Genomic DNA, 24,724 nt, shown 5'->3' on the forward strand with positions numbered 1-24,724 from the left:
GACGTATTTCAGAAATCACCTGCCGATTCGTACTGTTTTGTCGTTTTCAAAGTCTTCTTGGCAAACTTGGTTAGCACATTCTCCCTCAAACTGAGTTAATTACTGCATTTTCGTACCATTACAGTAGTTTAAAAGGCTTAAGGAAGCATCTTTGTCACAACAGAAAGGTAGTTTGAAAACTGGGCTGGCGACATAACAAAAAAAAGAGGAAGGGAGCCAACAGCACCCGGGTTTCCCAGGCGGTCACCCATCCAAGTACTAGCCGGGCCCGATGATGCTTAACTTCAGTGATCGGACGAGAACCGGTGTATTCATCATGGTATGGCCGTTGGCGCTCATCTAATGTAGGAGCACGGCAGAATTCGCGTTCGGCTTTTCTCCCAACACACAAAATGTTAGTTTTCGGCTGCATTTGACGAAAGCGCTTCCTTCCGCAACCGCCAGTTCCTCGAGGACGGCGCGGGGAGGCGCGCCCGGCGTCCCAGCAGAGCGACGGCCGAATTAGCGGGCGCACCGCCGCGTGTGTGAGACGCACTGCTGCTCGTTGCACCCCCTGTCATTCGCTGGGCGCGTGCAGCCTTCGACACTAGCGGAGGACGCATCTTGTCCCTGGTGTTCAGCGGAGGGCCTGTGCGGGGTGTGGCAGTGTCGTGCTGGAGGGCGCCACTGGTAGCGATGTGGGCTTCCTCGCCTCGCCTCGCCTCACACCAGGTGTCTGCGTAGTTTGCAGTGCATTCGCACCATTCCTATCCCTGTCCCTGTCCCCGTCCCGACTTGTCCCGACTTTGCTCGACTGCCGCTCGCTGCCGCTCGGGTCGTGGTCCATATGACAGCGCAAGCACGACAAACGTCTGCGGGACGAGACGAGACGCGACGAGACGAGACGAGACGACTAAGGAATAAATTCGTGGTTACAAATCAAATTTGGAACTCTACACTCCTACACAACAATAGGCGGTGACGTATTTCAAAAATCACCTGCCGATTCGTACTGTTTTGTCGTTTTCAAAGTCTTCTTGGCAAACTTGGTTAGCACATTCTCCCTCAAACTGAGTTAATTACTGCATTTTCGTACCATTACAGTAGTTTAAAAGGCTTAAGGAAGCATCTTTGTCACAACAGAAAGGTAGTTTGAAAACTGGGCTGGCGACATAACAAAAAAAAGAGGAAGGGAGCCAACAGCACCCGGGTTTCCCAGGCGGTCACCCATCCAAGTACTAGCCGGGCCCGATGATGCTTAACTTCAGTGATCGGACGAGAACCGGTGTATTCATCATGGTATGGCCGTTGGCGCTCATCTAATGTAGGAGCACGGCAGAATTCGCGTTCGGCTTTTCTCCCAACACACAAAATGTTAGTTTTCGGCTGCATTTGACGAAAGCGCTTCCTTCCGCAACCGCCAGTTCCTCGAGGACGGCGCGGGGAGGCGCGCCCGGCGTCCCAGCAGAGCGACGGCCGAATTAGCGGGCGCACCGCCGCGTGTGTGAGACGCACTGCTGCTCGTTGCACCCCCTGTCATTCGCTGGGCGCGTGCAGCCTTCGACACTAGCGGAGGACGCATCTTGTCCCTGGTGTTCAGCGGAGGGCCTGTGCGGGGTGTGGCAGTGTCGTGCTGGAGGGCGCCACTGGTAGCGATGTGGGCTTCCTCGCCTCGCCTCGCCTCACACCAGGTGTCTGCGTAGTTTGCAGTGCATTCGCACCATTCCTATCCCTGTCCCTGTCCCCGTCCCGACTTGTCCCGACTTTGCTCGACTGCCGCTCGCTGCCGCTCGGGTCGTGGTCCATATGACAGCGCAAGCACGACAAACGTCTGCGGGACGAGACGAGACGAGACGAGACGAGACGACTAAGGAATAAATTCGTGGTTACAAATCAAATTTGGAACTCTACACTCCTACACAACAATAGGCGGTGACGTATTTCAGAAATCACCTGCCGATTCGTACTGTTTTGTCGTTTTCAAAGTCTTCTTGGCAAACTTGGTTAGCACATTCTCCCTCAAACTGAGTTAATTACTGCATTTTCGTACCATTACAGTAGTTTAAAAGGCTTAAGGAAGCATCTTTGTCACAACAGAAAGGTAGTTTGAAAACTGGGCTGGCGACATAACAAAAAAAAGAGGAAGGGAGCCAACAGCACCCGGGTTTCCCAGGCGGTCACCCATCCAAGTACTAGCCGGGCCCGATGATGCTTAACTTCAGTGATCGGACGAGAACCGGTGTATTCATCATGGTATGGCCGTTGGCGCTCATCTAATGTAGGAGCACGGCAGAATTCGCGTTCGGCTTTTCTCCCAACACACAAAATGTTAGTTTTCGGCTGCATTTGACGAAAGCGCTTCCTTCCGCAACCGCCAGTTCCTCGAGGACGGCGCGGGGAGGCGCGCCCGGCGTCCCAGCAGAGCGACGGCCGAATTAGCGGGCGCACCGCCGCGTGTGTGAGACGCACTGCTGCTCGTTGCACCCCCTGTCATTCGCTGGGCGCGTGCAGCCTTCGACACTAGCGGAGGACGCATCTTGTCCCTGGTGTTCAGCGGAGGGCCTGTGCGGGGTGTGGCAGTGTCGTGCTGGAGGGCGCCACTGGTAGCGATGTGGGCTTCCTCGCCTCGCCTCGCCTCACACCAGGTGTCTGCGTAGTTTGCAGTGCATTCGCACCATTCCTATCCCTGTCCCTGTCCCCGTCCCGACTTGTCCCGACTTTGCTCGACTGCCGCTCGCTGCCGCTCGGGTCGTGGTCCATATGACAGCGCAAGCACGACAAACGTCTGCGGGACGAGACGAGACGAGACGAGACGACTAAGGAATAAATTCGTGGTTACAAATCAAATTTGGAACTCTACACTCCTACACAACAATAGGCGGTGACGTATTTCAAAAATCACCTGCCGATTCGTACTGTTTTGTCGTTTTCAAAGTCTTCTTGGCAAACTTGGTTAGCACATTCTCCCTCAAACTGAGTTAATTACTGCATTTTCGTACCATTACAGTAGTTTAAAAGGCTTAAGGAAGCATCTTTGTCACAATAGAAAGGTAGTTTGAAAATTGGGCTGGCGACATAACAAAAAAAAAAAAAAGGAAGGGAGCCAACAGCACCCGGGTTTCCCAGGCGGTCACCCATCCAAGTACTAGCCGGGCCCGATGATGCTTAACTTCGGTGATCGGACGAGAACCGGTGTATTCATCATGGTATGGCCGTTGGCGCTCGTCTAATGTAGGAGCACGGCAGAATTCGCGTTCGGCTTTTCTCCCAACACACAAAATGTTAGTTTTCGGCCGCATTTGACGAAAGCGCTTCCTTCCGCAACCGCCAGTTCCTCCAGGACGGCGCGGGGAGGCGCGCCCGGCGTCCCAGCAGAGCGACGGCCGAATTAGCGGGCGCACCGCCGCGTGTGTGAGACGCACTGCTGCTCGTTGCACCCCCTGTCATTCGCTGGGCGCGTGCAGCCTTCGACACTAGCGGAGGACGCATCTTGTCCCTGGTGTTCAGCGGAGGGCCTGTGCGGGGTGTGGCAGTGTCGTGCTGGAGGGCGCCACTGGTAGCGATGTGGGCTTCCTCGCCTCGCCTCGCCTCACACCAGGTGTCTGCGTAGTTTGCAGTGCATTCGCACCATTCCTATCCCTGTCCCTGTCCCCGTCCCGACTTGTCCCGACTTTGCTCGACTGCCGCTCGCTGCCGCTCGGGTCGTGGTCCATATGACAGCGCAAGCACGACAAACGTCTGCGGGACGAGACGAGACGAGACGAGACGAGACGACTAAGGAATAAATTCGTGGTTACAAATCAAATTTGGAACTCTACACTCCTACACAACAATAGGCGGTGACGTATTTCAAAAATCACCTGTCGATTCGTACTGTTTTGTCGTTTTCAAAGTCTTCTTGGCAAACTTGGTTAGCACATTCTCCCTCAAACTGAGTTAATTACTGCATTTTCGTACCATTACAGTAGTTTAAAAGGCTTAAGGAAGCATCTTTGTCACAATAGAAAGGTAGTTTGAAAATTGGGCTGGCGACATAACAAAAAAAGAAAAAAAGGAAGGGAGCCAACAGCACCCGGGTTTCCCAGGCGGTCACCCATCCAAGTACTAGCCGGGCCCGATGATGCTTAACTTCGGTGATCGGACGAGAACCGGTGTATTCATCATGGTATGGCCGTTGGCGCTCGTCTAATGTAGGAGCACGGCAGAATTCGCGTTCGGCTTTTCTCCCAACACACAAAATGTTAGTTTTCGGCCGCATTTGACGAAAGCGCTTCCTTCCGCAACCGCCAGTTCCTCCAGGACGGCGCGGGGAGGCGCGCCCGGCGTCCCAGCAGAGCGACGGCCGAATTAGCGGGCGCACCGCCGCGTGTGTGAGACGCACTGCTGCTCGTTGCACCCCCTGTCATTCGCTGGGCGCGTGCAGCCTTCGGCACTAGCGGAGGACGCATCTTGTCCCTGGTGTTCAGCGGAGGGCCTGTGCGGGGTGTGGCAGTGTCGTGCTGGAGGGCGCCACTGGTAGCGATGTGGGCTTCCTCGCCTCGCCTCGCCTCACACCAGGTGTCTGCGTAGTTTGCAGTGCATTCGCACCATTCCTATCCCTGTCCCTGTCCCCGTCCCGACTTGTCCCGACTTTGCTCGACTGCCGCTCGCTGCCGCTCGGGTCGTGGTCCATATGACAGCGCAAGCACGACAAACGTCTGCGGGACGAGACGAGACGAGACGAGACGAGACGACTAAGGAATAAATTCGTGGTTACAAATCAAATTTGGAACTCTACACTCCTACACAACAATAGGCGGTGACGTATTTCAAAAATCACCTGCCGATTCGTACTGTTTTGTCGTTTTCAAAGTCTTCTTGGCAAACTTGGTTAGCACATTCTCCCTCAAACTGAGTTAATTACTGCATTTTCGTACCATTACAGTAGTTTAAAAGGCTTAAGGAAGCATCTTTGTCACAACAGAAAGGTAGTTTGAAAACTGGGCTGGCGACATAACAAAAAAAAGAGGAAGGGAGCCAACAGCACCCGGGTTTCCCAGGCGGTCACCCATCCAAGTACTAGCCGGGCCCGATGATGCTTAACTTCAGTGATCGGACGAGAACCGGTGTATTCATCATGGTATGGCCGTTGGCGCTCATCTAATGTAGGAGCACGGCAGAATTCGCGTTCGGCTTTTCTCCCAACACACAAAATGTTAGTTTTCGGCTGCATTTCACGAAAGCGCTTCCTTCCGCAACCGCCAGTTCCTCGAGGACGGCGCGGGGAGGCGCGCCCGGCGTCCCAGCAGAGCGACGGCCGAATTAGCGGGCGCACCGCCGCGTGTGTGAGACGCACTGCTGCTCGTTGCACCCCCTGTCATTCGCTGGGCGCGTGCAGCCTTCGACACTAGCGGAGGACGCATCTTGTCCCTGGTGTTCAGCGGAGGGCCTGTGCGGGGTGTGGCAGTGTCGTGCTGGAGGGCGCCACTGGTAGCGATGTGGGCTTCCTCGCCTCGCCTCGCCTCGCCTCACACCAGGTGTCTGCGTAGTTTGCAGTGCATTCGCACCATTCCTATCCCTGTCCCTGTCCCCGTCCCGACTTGTCCCGACTTTGCTCGACTGCCGCTCGCTGCCGCTCGGGTCGTGGTCCATATGACAGCGCAAGCACGACAAACGTCTGCGGGACGAGACGAGACGAGACGAGACGAGACGAGACGACTAAGGAATAAATTCGTGGTTACAAATCAAATTTGGAACTCTACACTCCTACACAACAATAGGCGGTGACGTATTTCAAAAATCACCTGCCGATTCGTACTGTTTTGTCGTTTTCAAAGTCTTCTTGGCAAACTTGGTTAGCACATTCTCCCTCAAACTGAGTTAATTACTGCATTTTCGTACCATTACAGTAGTTTAAAAGGCTTAAGGAAGGATCTTTGTCACAATAGAAAGGTAGTTTGAAAATCGGGCTGGCGACATAACAAAAAAAAAAAAAAAGGAAGGGAGCCAACAGCACCCGGGTTTCCCAGGCGGTCACCCATCCAAGTACTAGCCGGGCCCGATGATGCTTAACTTCGGTGATCGGACGAGAACCGGTGTATTCATCATGGTATGGCCGTTGGCGCTCGTCTAATGTAGGAGCACGGCAGAATTCGCGTTCGGCTTTTCTCCCAACACACAAAATGTTAGTTTTCGGCCGCATTTGACGAAAGCGCTTCCTTCCGCAACCGCCAGTTCCTCGAGGACGGCGCGGGGAGGCGCGCCCGGCGTCCCAGCAGAGCGACGGCCGAATTAGCGGGCGCACCGCCGCGTGTGTGAGACGCACTGCTGCTCGTTGCACCCCCTGTCATTCGCTGGGCGCGTGCAGCCTTCGACACTAGCGGAGGACGCATCTTGTCCCTGGTGTTCAGCGGAGGGCCTGTGCGGGGTGTGGCAGTGTCGTGCTGGAGGGCGCCACTGGTAGCGATGTGGGCTTCCTCGCCTCGCCTCGCCTCACACCAGGTGTCTGCGTAGTTTGCAGTGCATTCGCACCATTCCTATCCCTGTCCCTGTCCCCGTCCCGACTTGTCCCGACTTTGCTCGACTGCCGCTCGCTGCCGCTCGGGTCGTGGTCCATATGACAGCGCAAGCACGACAAACGTCTGCGGGACGAGACGAGACGAGACGAGACGAGACGACTAAGGAATAAATTCGTGGTTACAAATCAAATTTGGAACTCTACACTCCTACACAACAATAGGCGGTGACGTATTTCAAAAATCACCTGCCGATTCGTACTGTTTTGTCGTTTTCAAAGTCTTCTTGGCAAACTTGGTTAGCACATTCTCCCTCAAACTGAGTTAATTACTGCATTTTCGTACCATTACAGTAGTTTAAAAGGCTTAAGGAAGCATCTTTGTCACAACAGAAAGGTAGTTTGAAAACTGGGCTGGCGACATAACAAAAAAAAGAGGAAGGGAGCCAACAGCACCCGGGTTTCCCAGGCGGTCACCCATCCAAGTACTAGCCGGGCCCGATGATGCTTAACTTCAGTGATCGGACGAGAACCGGTGTATTCATCATGGTATGGCCGTTGGCGCTCATCTAATGTAGGAGCACGGCAGAATTCGCGTTCGGCTTTTCTCCCAACACACAAAATGTTAGTTATCGGCTGCATTTGACGAAAGCGCTTCCTTCCGCAACCGCCAGTTCCTCGAGGACGGCGCGGGGAGGCGCGCCCGGCGTCCCAGCAGAGCGACGGCCGAATTAGCGGGCGCACCGCCGCGTGTGTGAGACGCACTGCTGCTCGTTGCACCCCCTGTCATTCGCTGGGCGCGTGCAGCCTTCGACACTAGCGGAGGACGCATCTTGTCCCTGGTGTTCAGCGGAGGGCCTGTGCGGGGTGTGGCAGTGTCGTGCTGGAGGGCGCCACTGGTAGCGATGTGGGCTTCCTCGCCTCGCCTCGCCTCACACCAGGTGTCTGCGTAGTTTGCAGTGCATTCGCACCATTCCTATCCCTGTCCCTGTCCCCGTCCCGACTTGTCCCGACTTTGCTCGACTGCCGCTCGCTGCCGCTCGGGTCGTGGTCCATATGACAGCGCAAGCACGACAAACGTCTGCGGGACGAGACGAGACGAGACGAGACGAGACGAGACGACTAAGGAATAAATTCGTGGTTACAAATCAAATTTGGAACTCTACTCTCCTACACAACAATAGGCGGTGACGTATTTCAAAAATCACCTGCCGATTCGTACTGTTTTGTCGTTTTCAAAGTCTTCTTGGCAAACTTGGTTAGCACATTCTCCCTCAAACTGAGTTAATTACTGCATTTTCGTACCATTACAGTAGTTTAAAAGGCTTAAGGAAGCATCTTTGTCACAATAGAAAGGTAGTTTGAAAATTGGGCTGGCGACATAACAAAAAAAAAAAAAAGGAAGGGAACCAACAGCACCCGGGTTTCCCAGGCGGTCACCCATCCAAGTACTAGCCGGGCCCGATGATGCTTAACTTCGGTGATCGGACGAGAACCGGTGTATTCATCATGGTATGGCCGTTGGCGCTCGTCTAATGTAGGAGCACGGCAGAATTCGCGTTCGGCTTTTCTCCCAACACACAAAATGTTAGTTTTCGGCCGCATTTGACGAAAGCGCTTCCTTCCGCAACCGCCAGTTCCTCCAGGACGGCGCGGGGAGGCGCGCCCGGCGTCCCAGCAGAGCGACGGCCGAATTAGCGGGCGCACCGCCGCGTGTGTGAGACGCACTGCTGCTCGTTGCACCCCCTGTCATTCGCTGGGCGCGTGCAGCCTTCGACACTAGCGGAGGACGCATCTTGTCCCTGGTGTTCAGCGGAGGGCCTGTGCGGGGTGTGGCAGTGTCGTGCTGGAGGGCGCCACTGGTAGCGATGTGGGCTTCCTCGCCTCGCCTCGCCTCACACCAGGTGTCTGCGTAGTTTGCAGTGCATTCGCACCATTCCTATCCCTGTCCCTGTCCCCGTCCCGACTTGTCCCGACTTTGCTCGACTGCCGCTCGCTGCCGCTCGGGTCGTGGTCCATATGACAGCGCAAGCACGACAAACGTCTGCGGGACGAGACGAGACGAGACGAGACGAGACGACTAAGGAATAAATTCGTGGTTACAAATCAAATTTGGAACTCTACACTCCTACACAACAATAGGCGGTGACGTATTTCAAAAATCACCTGCCGATTCGTACTGTTTTGTCGTTTTCAAAGTCTTCTTGGCAAACTTGGTTAGCACATTCTCCCTCAAACTGAGTTAATTACTGCATTTTCGTACCATTACAGTAGTTTAAAAGGCTTAAGGAAGCATCTTTGTCACAACAGAAAGGTAGTTTGAAAACTGGGCTGGCGACATAACAAAAAAAAGAGGAAGGGAGCCAACAGCACCCGGGTTTCCCAGGCGGTCACCCATCCAAGTACTAGCCGGGCCCGATGATGCTTAACTTCAGTGATCGGACGAGAACCGGTGTATTCATCATGGTATGGCCGTTGGCGCTCATCTAATGTAGGAGCACGGCAGAATTCGCGTTCGGCTTTTCTCCCAACACACAAAATGTTAGTTTTCGGCTGCATTTGACGAAAGCGCTTCCTTCCGCAACCGCCAGTTCCTCGAGGACGGCGCGGGGAGGCGCGCCCGGCGTCCCAGCAGAGCGACGGCCGAATTAGCGGGCGCACCGCCGCGTGTGTGAGACGCACTGCTGCTCGTTGCACCCCCTGTCATTCGCTGGGCGCGTGCAGCCTTCGACACTAGCGGAGGACGCATCTTGTCCCTGGTGTTCAGCGGAGGGCCTGTGCGGGGTGTGGCAGTGACGTGCTGGAGGGCGCCACTGGTAGCGATGTGGGCTTCCTTGCCTCGCCTCGCCTCACACCAGGTGTCTGCGTAGTTTGCAGTGCATTCGCACCATTCCTATCCCTGTCCCTGTCCCCGTCCCGACTTGTCCCGACTTTGCTCGACTGCCGCTCGCTGCCGCTCGGGTCGTGGTCCATATGACAGCGCAAGCACGACAAACGTCTGCGGGACGAGACGAGACGAGACGAGACGAGACGACTAAGGAATAAATTCGTGGTTACAAATCAAATTTGGAACTCTACACTCCTACACAACAATAGGCGGTGACGTATTTCAGAAATCACCTGCCGATTCGTACTGTTTTGTCGTTTTCAAAGTCTTCTTGGCAAACTTGGTTAGCACATTCTCCCTCAAACTGAGTTAATTACTGCATTTTCGTACCATTACAGTAGTTTAAAAGGCTTAAGGAAGCATCTTTGTCACAACAGAAAGGTAGTTTGAAAACTGGGCTGGCGACATAACAAAAAAAAGAGGAAGGGAGCCAACAGCACCCGGGTTTCCCAGGCGGTCACCCATCCAAGTACTAGCCGGGCCCGATGATGCTTAACTTCAGTGATCGGACGAGAACCGGTGTATTCATCATGGTATGGCCGTTGGCGCTCATCTAATGTAGGAGCACGGCAGAATTCGCGTTCGGCTTTTCTCCCAACACACAAAATGTTAGTTTTCGGCTGCATTTGACGAAAGCGCTTCCTTCCGCAACCGCCAGTTCCTCGAGGACGGCGCGGGGAGGCGCGCCCGGCGTCCCAGCAGAGCGACGGCCGAATTAGCGGGCGCACCGCCGCGTGTGTGAGACGCACTGCTGCTCGTTGCACCCCCTGTCATTCGCTGGGCGCGTGCAGCCTTCGACACTAGCGGAGGACGCATCTTGTCCCTGGTGTTCAGCGGAGGGCCTGTGCGGGGTGTGGCAGTGTCGTGCTGGAGGGCGCCACTGGTAGCGATGTGGGCTTCCTCGCCTCGCCTCGCCTCACACCAGGTGTCTGCGTAGTTTGCAGTGCATTCGCACCATTCCTATCCCTGTCCCTGTCCCCGTCCCGACTTGTCCCGACTTTGCTCGACTGCCGCTCGCTGCCGCTCGGGTCGTGGTCCATATGACAGCGCAAGCACGACAAACGTCTGCGGGACGAGACGAGACGAGACGAGACGAGACGACTAAGGAATAAATTCGTGGTTACAAATCAAATTTGGAACTCTACTCTCCTACACAACAATAGGCGGTGACGTATTTCAAAAATCACCTGCCGATTCGTACTGTTTTGTCGTTTTCAAAGTCTTCTTGGCAAACTTGGTTAGCACATTCTCCCTCAAACTGAGTTAATTACTGCATTTTCGTACCATTACAGTAGTTTAAAAGGCTTAAGGAAGCATCTTTGTCACAATAGAAAGGTAGTTTGTAAATTGGGCTGGCGACATAACAAAAAAAAAAAAAGGAAGGGAGCCAACAGCACCCGGGTTTCCCAGGCGGTCACCCATCCAAGTACTAGCCGGGCCCGATGATGCTTAACTTCGGTGATCGGACGAGAACCGGTGTATTCATCATGGTATGGCCGTTGGCGCTCATCTAATGTAGGAGCACGGCAGAATTCGCGTTCGGCTTTTCTCCCAACACACAAAATGTTAGTTTTCGGCCGCATTTGACGAAAGCGCTTCCTTCCGCAACCGCCAGTTCCTCCAGGACGGCGCGGGGAGGCGCGCCCGGCGTCCCAGCAGAGCGACGGCCGAATTAGCGGGCGCACCGCCGCGTGTGTGAGACGCACTGCTGCTCGTTGCACCCCCTGTCATTCGCTGGGCGCGTGCAGCCTTCGACACTAGCGGAGGACGCATCTTGTCCCTGGTGTTCAGCGGAGGGCCTGTGCGGGGTGTGGCAGTGTCGTGCTGGAGGGCGCCACTGGTAGCGATGTGGGCTTCCTCGCCTCGCCTCGCCTCACACCAGGTGTCTGCGTAGTTTGCAGTGCATTCGCACCATTCCTATCCCTGTCCCTGTCCCCGTCCCGACTTGTCCCGACTTTGCTCGACTGCCGCTCGCTGCCGCTCGGGTCGTGGTCCATATGATAGCGCAAGCACGACAAACGTCTGCGGGACGAGACGAGACGAGACGAGACGAGACGACTAAGGAATAAATTCGTGGTTACAAATCAAATTTGGAACTCTACACTCCTACACAACAATAGGCGGTGACGTATTTCAAAAATCACCTGCCGATTCGTACTGTTTTGTCGTTTTCAAAGTCTTCTTGGCAAACTTGGTTAGCACATTCTCCCTCAAACTGAGTTAATTACTGCATTTTCGTACCATTACAGTAGTTTAAAAGGCTTAAGGAAGCATCTTTGTCACAACAGAAAGGTAGTTTGAAAACTGGGCTGGCGACATAACAAAAAAAAGAGGAAGGGAGCCAACAGCACCCGGGTTTCCCAGGCGGTCACCCATCCAAGTACTAGCCGGGCCCGATGATGCTTAACTTCAGTGATCGGACGAGAACCGGTGTATTCATCATGGTATGGCCGTTGGCGCTCATCTAATGTAGGAGCACGGCAGAATTCGCGTTCGGCTTTTCTCCCAACACACAAAATGTTAGTTTTCGGCTGCATTTGACGAAAGCGCTTCCTTCCGCAACCGCCAGTTCCTCGAGGACGGCGCGGGGAGGCGCGCCCGGCGTCCCAGCAGAGCGACGGCCGAATTAGCGGGCGCACCGCCGCGTGTGTGAGACGCACTGCTGCTCGTTGCACCCCCTGTCATTCGCTGGGCGCGTGCAGCCTTCGACACTAGCGGAGGACGCATCTTGTCCCTGGTGTTCAGCGGAGGGCCTGTGCGGGGTGTGGCAGTGTCGTGCTGGAGGGCGCCACTGGTAGCGATGTGGGCTTCCTCGCCTCGCCTCGCCTCACACCAGGTGTCTGCGTAGTTTGCAGTGCATTCGCACCATTCCTATCCCTGTCCCTGTCCCCGTCCCGACTTGTCCCGACTTTGCTCGACTGCCGCTCGCTGCCGCTCGGGTCGTGGTCCATATGACAGCGCAAGCACGACAAACGTCTGCGGGACGAGACGAGACGAGACGAGACGACTAAGGAATAAATTCGTGGTTACAAATCAAATTTGGAACTCTACACTCCTACACAACAATAGGCGGTGACGTATTTCAAAAATCACCTGCCGATTCGTACTGTTTTGTCGTTTTCAAAGTCTTCTTGTCAAACTTGGTTAGCACATTCTCCCTCAAACTGAGTTAATTACTGCATTTTCGTACCATTACAGTAGTTTAAAAGGCTTAAGGAAGCATCTTTGTCACAATAGAAAGGTAGTTTGAAAACTGGGCTGGCGACATAACAAAAAAAAGAGGAAGGGAGCCAACAGCACCCGGGTTTCCCAGGCGGTCACCCATCCAAGTACTAGCCGGGCCCGATGATGCTTAACTTCGGTGATCGGACGAGAACCGGTGTATTCATCATGGTATGGCAGTTGGCGCTCGTCTAATGCAGGAGCACGGCAGAATTCGCGTTCGGCTTTTCTCCCAACACACAAAATGTTAGTTTTCGGCCGCATTTGACGAAAGCGCTTCCTTCCGCAACCGCCAGTTCCTCCAGGACGGCGCGGGGAGGCGCGCCCGGCGTCCCAGCAGAGCGACGGCCGAATTAGCGGGCGCACCGCCGCGTGTGTGAGACGCACTGCTGCTCGTTGCACCCCCTGTCATTCGCTGGGCGCGTGCAGCCTTCGACACTAGCGGAGGACGCATCTTGTCCCTGGTGTTCAGCGGAGGGCCTGTGCGGGGTGTGGCAGTGTCGTGCTGGAGGGCGCCACTGGTAGCGATGTGGGCTTCCTCGCCTCGCCTCGCCTCGCCTCACGCCAGGTGTCTGCGTAGTTTGCAGTGCATTCGCACCATTCCTATCCCTGTCCCTGTCCCCGTCCCGACTTGTCCCGACTTTGCTCGACTGCCGCTCGCTGCCGCTCGGGTCGTGGTCCATATGACAGCGCAAGCACGACAAACGTCTGCGGGACGAGACGAGACGAGACGAGACGAGACGACTAAGGAATAAATTCGTGGTTACAAATCAAATTTGGAACTCTACACTCCTACACAACAATAGGCGGTGACGTATTTCAAAAATCACCTGCCGATTCGTACTGTTTTGTCGTTTTCAAAGTCTTCTTGGCAAACTTGGTTAGCACATTCTCCCTCAAACTGAGTTAATTACAGCATTTTCGTACCATTACAGTAGTTTAAAAGGCTTAAGGAAGCATCTTTGTCACAACAGAAAGGTAGTTTGAAAACTGGGCTGGCGACATAACAAAAAAAAGAGGAAGGGAGCCAACAGCACCCGGGTTTCCCAGGCGGTCACCCATCCAAGTACTAGCCGGGCCCGATGATGCTTAACTTCAGTGATCGGACGAGAACCGGTGTATTCATCATGGTATGGCCGTTGGCGCTCATCTAATGTAGGAGCACGGCAGAATTCGCGTTCGGCTTTTCTCCCAACACACAAAATGTTAGTTTTCGGCTGCATTTGACGAAAGCGCTTCCTTCCGCAACCGCCAGTTCCTCGAGGACGGCGCGGGGAGGCGCGCCCGGCGTCCCAGCAGAGCGACGGCCGAATTAGCGGGCGCACCGCCGCGTGTGTGAGACGCACTGCTGCTCGTTGCACCCCCTGTCATTCGCTGGGCGCGTGCAGCCTTCGACACTAGCGGAGGACGCATCTTGTCCCTGGTGTTCAGCGGAGGGCCTGTGCGGGGTGTGGCAGTGTCGTGCTGGAGGGCGCCACTGGTAGCGATGTGGGCTTCCTCGCCTCGCCTCGCCTCACACCAGGTGTCTGTGTAGTTTGCAGTGCATTCGCACCATTCCTATCCCTGTCCCTGTCCCCGTCCCGACTTGTCCCGACTTTGCTCGACTGCCGCTCGCTGCCGCTCGGGTCGTGGTCCATATGACAGCGCAAGCACGACAAACGTCTGCGGGACGAGACGAGACGAGACGAGACGAGACGACTAAGGAATAAATTCGTGGTTACAAATCAAATTTGGAACTCTACACTCCTACACAACAATAGGCGGTGACGTATTTCAAAAATCACCTGCCGATTCGTACTGTTTTGTCGTTTTCAAAGTCTTCTTGGCAAACTTGGTTAGCACATTCTCCCTCAAACTGAGTTAATTACAGCATTTTCGTACCATTACAGTAGTTTAAAAGGCTTAAGGAAGCATCTTTGTCACAACAGAAAGGTAGTTTGAAAACTGGGCTGGCGACATAACAAAAAAAAGAGGAAGGGAGCCAACAGCACCCGGGTTTCCCAGGCGGTCACCCATCCAAGTACTAGCCGGGCCCGATGATGCTTAACTTCAGTGATCGGACGAGAACCGGTGTATTCATCATGGTATGGCCGTTGGCGCTCATCTAATGTAGGAGCACGGCAGAATTCGCGTTCGGCTTTTCTCCCAACACACAAAATGTTAGTTTTCGGCTGCATTTGACGAAAGCGCTTCCTTCCGCAACCGCCAGTTCCTCGAGGACGGCGCGGGGAGGCGCGCCCGGCGTCCCAGCAGAGCGACGGCCGAATTAGCGGGCGCACCGCCGCGTGTGTGAGACGCACTGCTGCTCGTTGCACCCCCTGTCATTCGCTGGGCGCGTGCAGCCTTCGACACTAGCGGAGGACGCATCTTGTCCCTGGTGTTCAGCGGAGGGCCTGTGCGGGGTGTGGCAGTGTCGTGCTGGAGGGCGCCACTGGTAGCGATGTGGGCTTCCTCGCCTCGCCTCGCCTCGCCTCACACCAGCTGTCTGCGTAGTTTGCAGTGCATTCGCACCATTCCTATCCCTGTCCCTGTCCCCGTCCCGACTTGTCCCGACTTTGCTCGACTGCCGCTCGCTGCCGCTCGGGTCGTGGTCCATATGACAGCGCAAGCACGACAAACGTCTGCGGGACGAGACGAGACGAGACGAGACGAGACGAGACGACTAAGGAATAAATTCGTGGTTACAAATCAAATTTGGAACTCTACACTCCTACACAACAATAGGCGGTGACGTATTTCAGAAATCACCTGCCGATTCGTACTGTTTTGTCGTTTTCAAAGTCTTCTTGGCAAACTTGGTTAGCACATTCTCCCTCAAACTGAGTTAATTACTGCATTTTCGTACCATTACAGTAGTTTAAAAGGCTTAAGGAAGCATCTTTGTCACAACAGAAAGGTAGTTTGAAAACTGGGCTGGCGACATAACAAAAAAAAGAGGAAGGGAGCCAACAGCACCCGGGTTTCCCAGGCGGTCACCCATCCAAGTACTAGCCGGGCCCGATGATGCTTAACTTCAGTGATCGGACGAGAACCGGTGTATTCATCATGGTATGGCAGTTGGCGCTCATCTAATGTAGGAGCACGGCAGAATTCGCGTTCGGCTTTTCTCCCAACACACAAAATGTTAGTTTTCGGCTGCATTTGACGAAAGCGCTTCCTTCCGCAACCGCCAGTTCCTCGAGGACGGCGCGGGGAGGCGCGCCCGGCGTCCCAGCATAGCGACGGCCGAATTAGCGGGCGCACCGCCGCGTGTGTGAGACGCACTGCTGCTCGTTGCACCCCCTGTCATTCGCTGGGCGCGTGCAGCCTTCGACACTAGCGGAGGACGCATCTTGTCCCTGGTGATCAGCGGAGGGCCTGTGCGGGGTGTGGCAGTGTCGTGCTGGAGGGCGCCACTGGTAGCGATGTGGGCTTCCTCGCCTCGCCTCGCCTCACACCAGGTGTCTGCGTAGTTTGCAGTGCATTCGCACCATTCCTATCCCTGTCCCTGTCCCCGTCCCGACTTGTCCCGACTTTGCTCGACTGCCGCTCGCTGCCGCTCGGGTCGTGGTCCATATGACAGCGCAAGCACGACAAACGTCTGCGGGACGAGACGAGGCGAGACGAGACGAGACGAGACGACTAAGGAATAAATTCGTGGTTACAAATCAAATTTGGAACTCTACACTCCTACACAACAATAGGCGGTGACGTATTTCAGAAATCACCTGCCGATTCGTACTGTTTTGTCGTTTTCAAAGTCTTCTTGGCAAACTTGGTTAGCACATTCTCCCTCAAACTGAGTTAATTACTGCATTTTCGTACCATTACAGTAGTTTAAAAGGCTTAAGGAAGCATCTTTGTCACAACAGAAAGGTAGTTTGAAAACTGGGCTGGCGACATAACAAAAAAAAGAGGAAGGGAGCCAACAGCACCCGGGTTTCCCAGGCGGTCACCCATCCAAGTACTAGCCGGGCCCGATGATGCTTAACTTCAGTGATCGGACGAGAACCGGTGTATTCATCATGGTATGGCCGTTGGCGCTCATCTAATGTAGGAGCACGGCAGAATTCGCGTTCGGCTTTTCTCCCAACACACAAAATGTTAGTTTTCGGCTGCATTTGACGAAAGCGCTTCCTTCCGCAACCGCCAGTTCCTCGAGGACGGCGCGGGGAGGCGCGCCCGGCGTCCCAGCAGAGCGACGGCCGAATTAGCGGGCGCACCGCCGCGTGTGTGAGACGCACTGCTGCTCGTTGCACCCCCTGTCATTCGCTGGGCGCGTGCAGCCTTCGACACTAGCGGAGGACGCATCTTGTCCCTGGTGTTCAGCGGAGGGCCTGTGCGGGGTGTGGCAGTGTCGTGCTGGAGGGCGCCACTGGTAGCGATGTGGGCTTCCTCGCCTCGCCTCGCCTCACACCAGGTGTCTGCGTAGTTTGCAGTGCATTCGCACCATTCCTATCCCTGTCCCTGTCCCCGTCCCGACTTGTCCCGACTTTGCTCGACTGCCGCTCGCTGCCGCTCGGGTCGTGGTCCATATGACAGCGCAAGCACGACAAACGTCTGCGGGACGAGACGAGACGAGACGAGACGAGACGACTAAGGAATAAATTCGTGGTTACAAATCAAATTTGGAACTCTACACTCCTACACAACAATAGGCGGTGACGTATTTCAAAAATCACCTGCCGATTCGTACTGTTTTGTCGTTTTCAAAGTCTTCTTGGGGAACTTGGTTAGCACATTCTCCCTCAAACTGAGTTAATTACTGCATTTTCGTACCATTACAGTAGTTTAAAAGGCTTAAGGAAGCATCTTTGTCACAATGGAAAGGTAGTTTGAAAATTGGGCTGGCGACATAACAAAAAAAAAAAAAGGAAGGGAGCCAACAGCACCCGGGTTTCCCAGGCGGTCACCCATCCAAGTACTAGCCGGGCCCGATGATGCTTAACTTCGGTGATCGGACGAGAACCGGTGTATTCATCATGGTATGGCCGTTGGCGCTCGTCTAATGTAGGAGCACGGCAGAATTCGCGTTCGGCTTTTCTCCCAACACACAAAATGTTAGTTTTCGGCCGCATTTGACGAAAGCGCTTCCTTCCGCAACCGCCAGTTCCTCCAGGACGGCGCGGGGAGGCGCGCCCGGCGTCCCAGCAGAGCGACGGCCGAATTAGCGGGCGCACCGCCGCGTGTGTGAGACGCACTGCTGCTCGTTGCACCCCCTGTCATTCGCTGGGCGCGTGCAGCCTTCGACACTAGCGGAGGACGCATCTTGTCCCTGGTGTTCAGCGGAGGGCCTGTGCGGGGTGTGGCAGTGTCGTGCTGGAGGGCGCCACTGGTAGCGATGTGGGCTTCCTCGCCTCGCCTCGCCTCACACCAGGTGTCTGCGTAGTTTGCAGTGCATTCGCACCATTCCTATCCCTGTCCCTGTCCCCGTCCCGACTTGTCCCGACTTTGCTCGACTGCCGCTCGCTGCCGCTCGGGTCGTGGTCCATATGACAGCGCAAGCACGACAAACGTCTGCGGGACGAGACGAGACGAGACGAGACGAGACGACTAAGGAATAAATTCGTGGTTACAAATCAAATTTGGAACTCTACACTCCTACACAACAATAGGCGGTGACGTATTTCAAAAATCACCTGCCGATTCGTACTGTTTTGTCGTTTTCAAAGTCTTCTTGGGGAACTTGGTTAGCACATTCTCCCTCAAACTGAGTTAATTACTGCATTTTCGTACCATTACAGTAGTTTAAAAGGCTTAAGGAAGCATCTTTGTCACAATGGAAAGGTAGTTTGAAAATTGGGCTGGCGACATAACAAAAAAAAAAAAAGGAAGGGAGCCAACAGCACCCGGGTTTCCCAGGCGGTCACCCATCCAAGTACTAGCCGGGCCCGATGATGCTTAACTTCGGTGATCGGACGAGAACCGGTGTATTCATCATGGTATGGCCGTTGGCGCTCGTCTAATGTAGGAGCACGGCAGAATTCGCGTTCGGCTTTTCTCCCAACACACAAAATGTTAGTTTTCGGCCGCATTTGACGAAAGCGCTTCCTTCCGCAACCGCCAGTTCCTCCAGGACGGCGCGGGGAGGCGCGCCCGGCGTCCCAGCAGAGCGACGGCCGAATTAGCGGGCGCACCGCCGCGTGTGTGAGACGCACTGCTGCTCGTTGCACCCCCTGTCATTCGCTGGGCGCGTGCAGCCTTCGACACTAGCGGAGGACGCATCTTGTCCCTGGTGTTCAGCGGAGGGCCTGTGCGGGGTGTGGCAGTGTCGTGCTGGAGGGCGCCACTGGTAGCGATGTGGGCTTCCTCGCCTCGCCTCGCCTCACACCAGGTGTCTGCGTAGTTTGCAGTGCATTCGCACCATTCCTATCCCTGTCCCTGTCCCCGTCCCGACTTGTCCCGACTTTGCTCGACTGCCGCTCGCTGCCGCTCGGGTCGTGGTCCATATGACAGCGCAAGCACGACAAACGTCTGCGGGACGAGACGAGACGAGACGAGACGAGACGAGACGACTAAGGAATAAATTCGTGGTTACAAATCAAATTTGGAACTCTACACTCCTACACAACAATAGGCGGTGACGTATTTCAAAAATCACCTGCCGATTCGTACTGTTTTGTCGTTTTCAAAGTCTTCTTGTCAAACTTGGTTAGCACATTCTCCCTCAAACTGAGTTAATTACTGCATTTTCGTACCATTACAGTAGTTTAAAAGGCTTAAGGAAGCATCTTTGTCACAATAGAAAGGTAGTTTGAAAACTGGGCTGGCGACATAACAAAAAAAAGAGGAAGGGAGCCAACAGCACCCGGGTTTCCCAGGCGGTCACCCATCCAAGTACTAGCCGGGCCCGATGATGCTTAACTTCGGTGATCGGACGAGAACCGGTGTATTCATCATGGTATGGCAGTTGGCGCTCGTCTAATGCAGGAGCACGGCAGAATTCGCGTTCGGCTTTTCTCCCAACACACAAAATGTTAGTTTTCGGCCGCATTTGACGAAAGCGCTTCCTTCCGCAACCGCCAGTTCCTCCAGGACGGCGCGGGGAGGCGCGCCCGGCGTCCCAGCAGAGCGACGGCCGAATTAGCGGGCGCACCGCCGCGTGTGTGAGACGCACTGCTGCTCGTTGCACCCCCTGTCATTCGCTGGGCGCGTGCAGCCTTCGACACTAGCGGAGGACGCATCTTGTCCCTGGTGTTCAGCGGAGGGCCTGTGCGGGGTGTGGCAGTGTCGTGCTGGAGGGCGCCACTGGTAGCGATGTGGGCTTCCTCGCCTCGCCTCGCCTCACACCAGGTGTCTGCGTAGTTTGCAGTGCATTCGCACCATTCCTATCCCTGTCCCTGTCCCCGTCCCGACTTGTCCCGACTTTGCTCGACTGCCGCTCGCTGCCGCTCGGGTCGTGGTCCATATGACAGCGCAAGCACGACAAACGTCTGCGGGACGAGACGAGACGAGACGAGACGAGACGACTAAGGAATAAATTCGTGGTTACAAATCAAATTTGGAACTCTACACTCCTACACAACAATAGGCGGTGACGTATTTCAGAAATCACCTGCTGATTCGTACTGTTTTGTCGTTTTCAAAGTCTTCTTGGCAAACTTGGTTAGCACATTCTCCCTCAAACTGAGTTAATTACTGCATTTTCGTACCATTACAGTAGTTTAAAAGGCTTAAGGAAGCATCTTTGTCACAATAGAAAGGTAGTTTGAAAATTGGGCTGGCGACATAACAAAAAAAAAAAAGGAAGGGAGCCAACAGCACCCGGGTTTCCCAGGCGGTCACCCATCCAAGTACTAGCCGGGCCCGATGATGCTTAACTTCGGTGATCGGACGAGAACCGGTGTATTCATCATGGTATGGCCGTTGGCGCTCGTCTAATGTAGGAGCACGGCAGAATTCGCGTTCGGCTTTTCTCCCAACACACAAAATGTTAGTTTTCGGCCGCATTTGACGAAAGCGCTTCCTTCCGCAACCGCCAGTTCCTCCAGGACGGCGCGGGGAGGCGCGCCCGGCGTCCCAGCAGAGCGACGGCCGAATTAGCGGGCGCACCGCCGCGTGTGTGAGACGCACTGCTGCTCGTTGCACCCCCTGTCATTCGCTGGGCGCGTGCAGCCTTCGACACTAGCGGAGGACGCATCTTGTCCCTGGTGTTCAGCGGAGGGCCTGTGCGGGGTGTGGCAGTGTCGTGCTGGAGGGCGCCACTGGTAGCGATGTGGGCTTCCTCGCCTCGCCTCGCCTCACACCAGGTGTCTGCGTAGTTTGCAGTGCATTCGCACCATTCCTATCCCTGTCCCTGTCCCCGTCCCGACTTGTCCCGACTTTGCTCGACTGCCGCTCGCTGCCGCTCGGGTCGTGGTCCATATGACAGCGCAAGCACGACAAACGTCTGCGGGACGAGACGAGACGCGACGAGACGAGACGAGACGACTAAGGAATAAATTCGTGGTTACAAATCAAATTTGGAACTCTACACTCCTACACAACAATAGGCGGTGACGTATTTCAAAAATCACCTGCCGATTCGTACTGTTTTGTCGTTTTCAAAGTCTTCTTGGCAAACTTGGTTAGCACATTCTCCCTCAAACTGAGTTAATTACTGCATTTTCGTACCATTACAGTAGTTTAAAAGGCTTAAGGAAGCATCTTTGTCACAATAGAAAGGTAGTTTGAAAATTGGGCTGGCGACATAACAAAAAAAAAAAAAGGAAGGGAGCCAACAGCACCCGGGTTTCCCAGGCGGTCACCCATCCAAGTACTAGCCGGGCCCGATGATGCTTAACTTCGGTGATCGGACGAGAACCGGTGTATTCATCATGGTATGGCCGTTGGCGCTCGTCTAATGTAGGAGCACGGCAGAATTCGCGTTCGGCTTTTCTCCCAACACACAAAATGTTAGTTTTCGGCCGCATTTGACGAAAGCGCTTCCTTCCGCAACCGCCAGTTCCTCGAGGACGGCGCGGGGAGGCGCGCCCGGCGTCCCAGCAGAGCGACGGCCGAATTAGCGGGCGCACCGCCGCGTGTGTGAGACGCACTGCTGCTCGTTGCACCCCCTGTCATTCGCTGGGCGCGTGCAGCCTTCGACACTAGCGGAGGACGCATCTTGTCCCTGGTGTTCAGCGGAGGGCCTGTGCGGGGTGTGGCAGTGTCGTGCTGGAGGGCGCCACTGGTAGCGATGTGGGCTTCCTCGCCTCGCCTCGCCTCACACCAGGTGTCTGCGTAGTTTGCAGTGCATTCGCACCATTCCTATCCCTGTCCCTGTCCCCGTCCCGACTTGTCCCGACTTTGCTCGACTGCCGCTCGCTGCCGCTCGGGTCGTGGTCCATATGACAGCGCAAGCACGACAAACGTCTGCGGGACGAGACGAGACGAGACGAGACGAGACGAGACGACTAAGGAATAAATTCGTGGTTACAAATCAAATTTGGAACTCTACACTCCTACACAACAATAGGCGGTGACGTATTTCAGAAATCACCTGCCGATTCGTACTGTTTTGTCGTTTTCAAAGTCTTCTTGGCAAACTTGGTTAGCACATTCTCCCTCAAACTGAGTTAATTACTGCATTTTCGTACCATTACAGTAGTTTAAAAGGCTTAAGGAAGCATCTTTGTCACAACAGAAAGGTAGTTTGAAAACTGGGCTGGCGACATAACAAAAAAAAGAGGAAGGGAGCCAACAGCACCCGGGTTTCCCAGGCGGTCACCCATCCAAGTACTAGCCGGGCCCGATGATGCTTAACTTCAGTGATCGGACGAGAACCGGTGTATTCATCATGGTATGGCCGTTGGCGCTCATCTAATGTAGGAGCACGGCAGAATTCGCGTTCGGCTTTTCTCCCAACACACAAAATGTTAGTTTTCGGCTGCATTTGACGAAAGCGCTTCCTTCCGCAACCGCCAGTTCCTCCAGGACGGCGCGGGGAGGCGCGCCCGGCGTCCCAGCAGAGCGACGGCCGAATTAGCGGGCGCACCGCCGCGTGTGTGAGACGCACTGCTGCTCGTTGCACCCCCTGTCATTCGCTGGGCGCGTGCAGCCTTCGACACTAGCGGAGGACGCATCTTGTCCCTGGTGTTCAGCGGAGGGCCTGTGCGGGGTGTGGCAGTGTCGTGCTGGAGGGCGCCACTGGTAGCGATGTGGGCTTCCTCGCCTCGCCTCGCCTCGCCTCACACCAGCTGTCTGCGTAGTTTGCAGTGCATTCGCACCATTCCTATCCCTGTCCCTGTCCCCGTCCCGACTTGTCCCGACTTTGCTCGACTGCCGCTCGCTGCCGCTCGGGTCGTGGTCCATATGACAGCGCAAGCACGACAAACGTCTGCGGGACGAGACGAGACGAGACGAGACGAGACGACTAAGGAATAAATTCGTGGTTACAAATCAAATTTGGAACTCTACACTCCTACACAACAATAGGCGGTGACGTATTTCAAAAATCACCTGCCGATTCGTACTGTTTTGTCGTTTTCAAAGTCTTCTTGGCAAACTTGGTTAGCACATTCTCCCTCAAACTGAGTTAATTACAGCATTTTCGTACCATTACAGTAGTTTAAAAGGCTTAAGGAAGCATCTTTGTCACAACAGAAAGGTAGTTTGAAAACTGGGCTGGCGACATAACAAAAAAAAGAGGAAGGGAGCCAACAGCACCCGGGTTTCCCAGGCGGTCACCCATCCAAGTACTAGCCGGGCCCGATGATGCTTAACTTCAGTGATCGGACGAGAACCGGTGTATTCATCATGGTATGGCCGTTGGCGCTCATCTAATGTAGGAGCACGGCAGAATTCGCGTTCGGCTTTTCTCCCAACACACAAAATGTTAGTTTTCGGCTGCATTTGACGAAAGCGCTTCCTTCCGCAACCGCCAGTTCCTCGAGGACGGCGCGGGGAGGCGCGCCCGGCGTCCCAGCAGAGCGACGGCCGAATTAGCGGGCGCACCGCCGCGTGTGTGAGACGCACTGCTGCTCGTTGCACCCCCTGTCATTCGCTGGGCGCGTGCAGCCTTCGACACTAGCGGAGGACGCATCTTGTCCCTGGTGTTCAGCGGAGGGCCTGTGCGGGGTGTGGCAGTGTCGTGCTGGAGGGCGCCACTGGTAGCGATGTGGGCTTCCTCGCCTCGCCTCGCCTCGCCTCACACCAGCTGTCTGCGTAGTTTGCAGTGCATTCGCACCATTCCTATCCCTGTCCCTGTCCCCGTCCCGACTTGTCCCGACTTTGCTCGACTGCCGCTCGCTGCCGCTCGGGTCGTGGTCCATATGACAGCGCAAGCACGACAAACGTCTGCGGGACGAGACGAGACGAGACGAGACGAGACGAGACGACTAAGGAATAAATTCGTGGTTACAAATCAAATTTGGAACTCTACACTCCTACACAACAATAGGCGGTGACGTATTTCAGAAATCACCTGCCGATTCGTACTGTTTTGTCGTTTTCAAAGTCTTCTTGGCAAACTTGGTTAGCACATTCTCCCTCAAACTGAGTTAATTACTGCATTTTCGTACCATTACAGTAGTTTAAAAGGCTTAAGGAAGCATCTTTGTCACAACAGAAAGGTAGTTTGAAAACTGGGCTGGCGACATAACAAAAAAAAGAGGAAGGGAGCCAACAGCACCCGGGTTTCCCAGGCGGTCACCCATCCAAGTACTAGCCGGGCCCGATGATGCTTAACTTCAGTGATCGGACGAGAACCGGTGTATTCATCATGGTATGGCCGTTGGCGCTCATCTAATGTAGGAGCACGGCAGAATTCGCGTTCGGCTTTTCTCCCAACACACAAAATGTTAGTTTTCGGCTGCATTTGACGAAAGCGCTTCCTTCCGCAACCGCCAGTTCCTCCAGGACGGCGCGGGGAGGCGCGCCCGGCGTCCCAGCAGAGCGACGGCCGAATTAGCGGGCGCACCGCCGCGTGTGTGAGACGCACTGCTGCTCGTTGCACCCCCTGTCATTCGCTGGGCGCGTGCAGCCTTCGACACTAGCGGAGGACGCATCTTGTCCCTGGTGTTCAGCGGAGGGCCTGTGCGGGGTGTGGCAGTGTCGTGCTGGAGGGCGCCACTGGTAGCGATGTGGGCTTCCTCGCCTCGCCTCGCCTCGCCTCACACCAGGTGTCTGCGTAGTTTGCAGTGCATTCGCACCATTCCTATCCCTGTCCCTGTCCCCGTCCCGACTTG

The 24,724-nt window shown here is 55.0% G+C and overlaps 26 non-coding genes across 26 annotated transcripts; all 26 read right to left on the bottom strand.

Annotated features, from left to right (window-relative positions):
• Positions 1 to 214: 214 nt before the first annotated feature.
• LOC126101647 (5S ribosomal RNA) lies at positions 215 to 333 on the bottom strand. Its single transcript, XR_007522373.1, has one exon. It is a non-coding gene; the product is annotated as a 5S ribosomal RNA (ribosomal RNA).
• Positions 334 to 1,173: 840 nt separating this feature from the next.
• Positions 1,174 to 1,292, bottom strand: LOC126101648 (5S ribosomal RNA). The gene has a single exon (XR_007522374.1). It is a non-coding gene; the product is annotated as a 5S ribosomal RNA (ribosomal RNA).
• An 835-nt stretch (positions 1,293 to 2,127) lies between these two features.
• LOC126101649 (5S ribosomal RNA) lies at positions 2,128 to 2,246 on the bottom strand. The gene has a single exon (XR_007522375.1). It is a non-coding gene; the product is annotated as a 5S ribosomal RNA (ribosomal RNA).
• Positions 2,247 to 3,080: 834 nt separating this feature from the next.
• On the bottom strand, positions 3,081 to 3,199 carry LOC126102157 (5S ribosomal RNA). Its single transcript, XR_007522817.1, has one exon. It is a non-coding gene; the product is annotated as a 5S ribosomal RNA (ribosomal RNA).
• Positions 3,200 to 4,039: 840 nt separating this feature from the next.
• LOC126102169 (5S ribosomal RNA) lies at positions 4,040 to 4,158 on the bottom strand. The gene has a single exon (XR_007522818.1). It is a non-coding gene; the product is annotated as a 5S ribosomal RNA (ribosomal RNA).
• Positions 4,159 to 4,993: 835 nt separating this feature from the next.
• Positions 4,994 to 5,112, bottom strand: LOC126101650 (5S ribosomal RNA). Its single transcript, XR_007522376.1, has one exon. It is a non-coding gene; the product is annotated as a 5S ribosomal RNA (ribosomal RNA).
• Positions 5,113 to 5,962: 850 nt separating this feature from the next.
• LOC126102181 (5S ribosomal RNA) lies at positions 5,963 to 6,081 on the bottom strand. Its single transcript, XR_007522819.1, has one exon. It is a non-coding gene; the product is annotated as a 5S ribosomal RNA (ribosomal RNA).
• Positions 6,082 to 6,916: 835 nt separating this feature from the next.
• LOC126101651 (5S ribosomal RNA) lies at positions 6,917 to 7,035 on the bottom strand. Its single transcript, XR_007522377.1, has one exon. It is a non-coding gene; the product is annotated as a 5S ribosomal RNA (ribosomal RNA).
• Positions 7,036 to 7,879: 844 nt separating this feature from the next.
• On the bottom strand, positions 7,880 to 7,998 carry LOC126102960 (5S ribosomal RNA). Its single transcript, XR_007523212.1, has one exon. It is a non-coding gene; the product is annotated as a 5S ribosomal RNA (ribosomal RNA).
• Positions 7,999 to 8,833: 835 nt separating this feature from the next.
• Positions 8,834 to 8,952, bottom strand: LOC126101652 (5S ribosomal RNA). Its single transcript, XR_007522379.1, has one exon. It is a non-coding gene; the product is annotated as a 5S ribosomal RNA (ribosomal RNA).
• Positions 8,953 to 9,787: 835 nt separating this feature from the next.
• LOC126101653 (5S ribosomal RNA) lies at positions 9,788 to 9,906 on the bottom strand. Its single transcript, XR_007522380.1, has one exon. It is a non-coding gene; the product is annotated as a 5S ribosomal RNA (ribosomal RNA).
• An 838-nt stretch (positions 9,907 to 10,744) lies between these two features.
• On the bottom strand, positions 10,745 to 10,863 carry LOC126102194 (5S ribosomal RNA). Its single transcript, XR_007522821.1, has one exon. It is a non-coding gene; the product is annotated as a 5S ribosomal RNA (ribosomal RNA).
• Positions 10,864 to 11,698: 835 nt separating this feature from the next.
• On the bottom strand, positions 11,699 to 11,817 carry LOC126101655 (5S ribosomal RNA). Its single transcript, XR_007522382.1, has one exon. It is a non-coding gene; the product is annotated as a 5S ribosomal RNA (ribosomal RNA).
• Positions 11,818 to 12,647: 830 nt separating this feature from the next.
• Positions 12,648 to 12,766, bottom strand: LOC126101698 (5S ribosomal RNA). The gene has a single exon (XR_007522423.1). It is a non-coding gene; the product is annotated as a 5S ribosomal RNA (ribosomal RNA).
• An 840-nt stretch (positions 12,767 to 13,606) lies between these two features.
• On the bottom strand, positions 13,607 to 13,725 carry LOC126101656 (5S ribosomal RNA). The gene has a single exon (XR_007522383.1). It is a non-coding gene; the product is annotated as a 5S ribosomal RNA (ribosomal RNA).
• An 835-nt stretch (positions 13,726 to 14,560) lies between these two features.
• On the bottom strand, positions 14,561 to 14,679 carry LOC126101658 (5S ribosomal RNA). Its single transcript, XR_007522384.1, has one exon. It is a non-coding gene; the product is annotated as a 5S ribosomal RNA (ribosomal RNA).
• An 845-nt stretch (positions 14,680 to 15,524) lies between these two features.
• LOC126101907 (5S ribosomal RNA) lies at positions 15,525 to 15,643 on the bottom strand. The gene has a single exon (XR_007522615.1). It is a non-coding gene; the product is annotated as a 5S ribosomal RNA (ribosomal RNA).
• Positions 15,644 to 16,483: 840 nt separating this feature from the next.
• LOC126101659 (5S ribosomal RNA) lies at positions 16,484 to 16,602 on the bottom strand. The gene has a single exon (XR_007522385.1). It is a non-coding gene; the product is annotated as a 5S ribosomal RNA (ribosomal RNA).
• An 838-nt stretch (positions 16,603 to 17,440) lies between these two features.
• On the bottom strand, positions 17,441 to 17,559 carry LOC126102206 (5S ribosomal RNA). The gene has a single exon (XR_007522823.1). It is a non-coding gene; the product is annotated as a 5S ribosomal RNA (ribosomal RNA).
• Positions 17,560 to 18,397: 838 nt separating this feature from the next.
• Positions 18,398 to 18,516, bottom strand: LOC126102218 (5S ribosomal RNA). Its single transcript, XR_007522824.1, has one exon. It is a non-coding gene; the product is annotated as a 5S ribosomal RNA (ribosomal RNA).
• Positions 18,517 to 19,356: 840 nt separating this feature from the next.
• On the bottom strand, positions 19,357 to 19,475 carry LOC126101699 (5S ribosomal RNA). The gene has a single exon (XR_007522424.1). It is a non-coding gene; the product is annotated as a 5S ribosomal RNA (ribosomal RNA).
• An 837-nt stretch (positions 19,476 to 20,312) lies between these two features.
• On the bottom strand, positions 20,313 to 20,431 carry LOC126102230 (5S ribosomal RNA). Its single transcript, XR_007522825.1, has one exon. It is a non-coding gene; the product is annotated as a 5S ribosomal RNA (ribosomal RNA).
• Positions 20,432 to 21,274: 843 nt separating this feature from the next.
• On the bottom strand, positions 21,275 to 21,393 carry LOC126102243 (5S ribosomal RNA). Its single transcript, XR_007522826.1, has one exon. It is a non-coding gene; the product is annotated as a 5S ribosomal RNA (ribosomal RNA).
• An 840-nt stretch (positions 21,394 to 22,233) lies between these two features.
• Positions 22,234 to 22,352, bottom strand: LOC126101660 (5S ribosomal RNA). Its single transcript, XR_007522386.1, has one exon. It is a non-coding gene; the product is annotated as a 5S ribosomal RNA (ribosomal RNA).
• An 840-nt stretch (positions 22,353 to 23,192) lies between these two features.
• Positions 23,193 to 23,311, bottom strand: LOC126101661 (5S ribosomal RNA). Its single transcript, XR_007522387.1, has one exon. It is a non-coding gene; the product is annotated as a 5S ribosomal RNA (ribosomal RNA).
• An 845-nt stretch (positions 23,312 to 24,156) lies between these two features.
• LOC126101662 (5S ribosomal RNA) lies at positions 24,157 to 24,275 on the bottom strand. Its single transcript, XR_007522388.1, has one exon. It is a non-coding gene; the product is annotated as a 5S ribosomal RNA (ribosomal RNA).
• Positions 24,276 to 24,724: the final 449 nt, after the last annotated feature.

The sequence above is a fragment of the Schistocerca cancellata genome, chromosome 9 (assembly GCF_023864275.1).
Source record: "Schistocerca cancellata isolate TAMUIC-IGC-003103 chromosome 9, iqSchCanc2.1, whole genome shotgun sequence".
Lineage (NCBI taxonomy): Eukaryota > Metazoa > Arthropoda > Insecta > Orthoptera > Acrididae > Schistocerca > Schistocerca cancellata.